Here is a 4,965-nt window from a genome sequence, read left to right as displayed (position 1 = left end):
AGACGGAAATGCAACCGAAGTACTTGGATCGTCACGAAGATGATTGCGATGAAAAGTGTTTAGATCTTCAAATGTAAGTACGATACCACAAAGGAATTTATAACGATTTTCGTTACAAGAATTTTAAATAAATAATATTAAATAATTTTCCGTTTTATTCTTTTTCTTCCATACAGTTTGCCCAAGTACGTACGAATACCGTCCGAAAACTTATTGTAAAAACGGGATAGGAAACACGTGTACTACTGGTTCATCGTCGAACTTCTGAGCACTACGTTGCTGCACTCAAGTTTCCAAACATTTACAGATTTGGAGCAAAATCTCTTACAAAATAAACCGTTATTCGAATTGATATAAATATGACGAATGAAAGTTTTTAATAAATAATAGAAAATAACGATAATTATGTGTCGGACTTCAATATTTAAAGTCGGAGTATAATGATGATGATTATAATGAAGGTGTTGATTAAAGGTGACGATGAAGATGATTAAGTTCGCTCATTTGAGACGGGGGACAACGATGACGTACCGTATTGTTTCATGGACCGATATAACGTTAAAACGGAACAGTTGTAAATTTTAAGTGCGTATTTGATTGATGGTTAGAATACATGTTTGGGAGACTAATAAAATCTAGCGTTTGCTTAGTTGATGTGTCTTGAATCTCGATGAGTTGACACGTTCATCCATGCAGCATCTTAACTTATCGCTGCTGAATTTAAGATCTGCATTCAACATCATCACCATTATCATCAGTCCATCATCTTCATCACTACGTCATTTGTTACAATTACGAGCAAAGAATGTAATACGACACCATGTTTCTTTTTTTTAAAATGTTTTAATGCATATTTCCATCATGATTTTTTTGTAAATGATTGTTAACCTAATTATAAAAATACACGATGATATTAAGTCTCAATGCTTAATAGTTTCCTATGTGATAATATATATTTGTGATTAGTCTATTACTACAAATAAACCAAGTAACTTACGATTAATTAACTTTAAAGATAATATTTACATGTAAATATATACATTTTTTTAATTTTAAGAGATTGCAAACGGTTGAGTTCGTAGTGACGACCTGTTGCGACGGGATATTTGGCGCCGAAAAGTCGTCTGTCGCCGTTGGAAAAGAAGGGAGGGGCATTTGGAATTAAATGCCGAAATATTCTTTCGGCTAAGATAAATTTTCCAAATAAAAAGATGTTCAAAAACAAATTATTTAGTGTTTTTGTTTCACGTAATCGTTTAAAGGAACGAGTGCGTGTGCTAGAAAGAATGCAGGATGAAGAAATGAAACTAACGTTCTCTCGTTAGTCTATGCAAAATCGCCGAATGTTCGGCAATGACAAAAAGCAAGAATAAGAATTCATCAAGACAGCATTTTTTAAATGCAAGATGAAGAAGAGAAACCGTACGTCGCACGCTTTCGATTATGAGATGCTATAAGCAAAATTCGAAAAGTCGTGGCAGCAAGGGGATGATTTTCTTTCATTCGGGACAATGCCGACAAACTAAACTGGGGCAATGAGGATTTCCTAAATGTTAAGAAAAAGTAGAGAATGCTGCAAACGAGCCAACTTACGATGGCCATGACGACGAAAGGGAAAATTAATCTAGTTGAGTTTTTTTCTTGAACACAGTTCAACACTCGTAAAGCAAAAGACTGGCACCGATGCAAGGTGTGGCAAACTGTGCCGAAGATTGAAGTTGAAACTGCAAGCAAGCTCGATCCCCCACCGGAGGAAGAAGTGTACCGGCACAAGATTAACAAAAAAAAGTGCCAAAAAAGAAACGGTCCGTGTAATGGGAATCCCGAAGTTCTCAGTACCAACACAAGATAAAAAGAAATGTGCCAAAATACAAAGGAATGCAACAAAGCATATTTTGTTTTTAAATAAAAGATGGAGTAAGTAAAGAATAATAACCGTCTTAGAACGATGGAGTACAACGAGACTGCACAGGATGGAGAGACCTACGGACTCTTCGAAGAAACACTTCTGAGAAGAGACCAAAAAAGAAAGCAACGAAACAATTCGGGAAATCGGAAGAAGCGCTCTAACAAAGAGATTATTAAAGTAAAGAAAGACATGCTGGAAACAACGACCGACGAGAACCTTGGCTGGAAAAGGTTGCCAAGATAAAAGAAGAACCTACAAGGTTCGAGATACCGCCGTTCGTGGATAAACACCGGCGATGATTGATTGACGAGGAAATGGAAGAAGTAACGTTCCTGTCTTGACAGTTCCAAACTTACTGTGCAAACACTTTGATTGGAAAGAGATTAATTCGTCGAGGTACCGAATGCTGACAAAGAGGCAACATACTGCCGTTTGTGGAATTTCGAAGTTCGGGAGGAAACCCGACATTAAACCTGACGTCGCCACACTTACCAGGGAAGGATATAACGAATATCGTGGAAAGAAACCGGTATTATGTTCGCACGGAAACTGACGTCGCCACACTTACCCAGGAACTCGACAACGGAGATTGCGGAAGAAACAAGGCTCAACTTTATGCAAATAAACTGACAGGGGAGTCGCAAAAAGGGAAAGAAGACCAGACCAAAGAAAAAGATATGGATAAGAAAGCTATGGAAGAAGGCACAACAACAATTATCGACTTGCTGCACGTGAAGAGATTATCGCAACCGGAACGACGTCGTCAGGTTCACCGCGACACCGACGACCCGTCATTTCTACAACTTGCGATGGAGGAAAGAAAGAGAAGAAGCACAACAGAATTAGATGATTTGGAGAAAATATGCATTTGCATTATTAAGAAAGCTTTCCAGAAAACATGGAACGGTGAATAAAAAGTCTAAGTGTATATACCGTTGTATAAAAAAACCCGTGAATCGTGACGTGTGAAAAACCAACGGACTACACAGAATGTAAAAGGGCGAGCCCATGTAAGCCGTGTTTCCAAAAATGCGAAATCATACCAACACATTCAGAGAGGCAGAAATCGTATCAAGACATGCAGAGAGGCAATAAGACAGGACCTTTAAAAAAAATGTATGTTCACACCGAACATGACGTAGCCGCACTTACCAAGGAATATCGTGGTAAGAAACCGGTATTATGTTCGCATGGAAACTGACGTCGCAACACTTACACAGGAAGACGACGACGACGGAGACTCTATGTGAATAAACTGAACAGAGGAGTCGAAAGGTTATCGACAAAAAAAGGCAAAGAGTAAAAAGATTAGGACAAGAAAGTTATGGAAGAAAGCACAAAAACAACGATCGACTTGCTGCACACGAAATAGAACAACAGTATATACCGTTATCTTAAAGACGATGGACTTGACGTTGGGGGGGGGGGGGGAATCGTCCAACAGAAGAGATCGCAAACCGGAACGACGAAATTTTGTTCAAAGGGAGGCAACTCGTTCGAATTCCGACTTTGGTTTCGAACGTGGAGAAAAGAATACAGACTGGGAAAGACCGACGCTCGACGACAAATGGAACCTCTACAGAAGATAGAGTCCAAGAGTATTATACCGCTGTATAAAAAAAAAACCAGTGGATTGTGACAGGTAAAAAAACGACAGTCTTCACAGAATGTACAGCAAAAAGAGATTTGCTGCAAACAGCAAAGTGCAGGACAAGGGCGTATCTCAAGTACTGGAACGAACGTTTGTTGAATTACGATTGCATATGATATACCAATAAAAAAAATAAATTACAAAGAAATATTTTTTTTTTTTGATAGTCTCTTTATTTTGAGACGAAATGGCAAAGCGATAAAGATAGAGAGTGTCGTTGGCTGAATAAGCGGCCTAGACCTGGAAAAGATCCCGACAGGTTGATGCAAGATATGATGAGGCAAGGGAGGCAACACGTACAAACTTAAAGAGAGGGCAGACCTGTGAAAAAGATCACTTTCCGGCGGTCGAAGACAAAAGGATATCTAAAATCAGGATGCTTGTACAATAGATCGATAACGGCTATCCCAGGTAAGTGCGGCGACGTCAAGTGCGTCGTTCACCGCGACCCCGAAGACCAGTTATTTTTACCCGCTGCCTATGATAAAAGAAACAGAAGAAGAACAAAAAAAGGAGATAATTTGGATAAAGAATGCTTTTGCATTGTTAAATAAAGCTTTTCAGAAAACATGCAATGGCGAATGGAAATCTATAGATTTCCGTTCGCCGACAAGTTTTGAGTGTTCTAGCGAATAAGGCTGGATGCGAAGATATCGAACGTCTGCTTTTCACTACACTGTCGGACTGTTCGAAGATGGTTCGACATGTATCTGCAAGAACAAAAAAAAATATAATGTTTGATTAATTTCTACGGATTTAACGAATGAATGCTGCGCCACCGCAGTGATGTTTGAATTACGTTGTCTATGTTGTGCAATTATTTCATGAGTCAACCGAAAAAAAATCAAGTAAAATAAAAACAAAGAAAAAACAAATTTGCTAAATTCAATAATTATATACATAAAAGAAAAACATAAAAAAAGAGAGAGAGCAAAAAAAAATCATTTTACCTTATCCTCGATCTTTTTCGGGATGTAATATTGCTGAACGTCCGTCCACCTCGTTGCGTGCTCATCCATCCACCGGCACACTGCGTTTCCTCAGTTGAGCACAAGTTTGAGTAAAGTGATCACGTCCGATTCAGCACCGTGAACGTTTCTGGGTTTCACTCCGAAAGTCCGGACGAACATTTTCTGCGGGGCGTACGACCTCCTCGGCCTCTTCCACGCTTGCCAATCTGCACCTTCCAGTTCACGAAAAGCCAACAGGGAATCGCAACACAGCAGGTCGGAAGGTAGAGAACGTCTGAGACGGTCGAATTCCGTCCTAAGCAGCTTGAAGTCGAATTCGTATCCGTTGTGAGCGACCATACACACTGGTTTTGCCTGTCTGTCGAGGAAGGCGCATATCGACTCGCAAACTTGGACGTCGAAAGGTCGCTTGTCGTTATCCAGCATAAGAGCAT

The sequence above is a fragment of the Anneissia japonica genome, unplaced genomic scaffold, assembly GCF_011630105.1.
Source record: "Anneissia japonica isolate Jap-2015-1 unplaced genomic scaffold, ASM1163010v1 scaffold684_len92763_cov166, whole genome shotgun sequence".
Classification (NCBI taxonomy): Eukaryota; Metazoa; Echinodermata; class Crinoidea; order Comatulida; family Comatulidae; genus Anneissia; species Anneissia japonica.
This window is presented reverse-complemented; position numbering follows the sequence as displayed.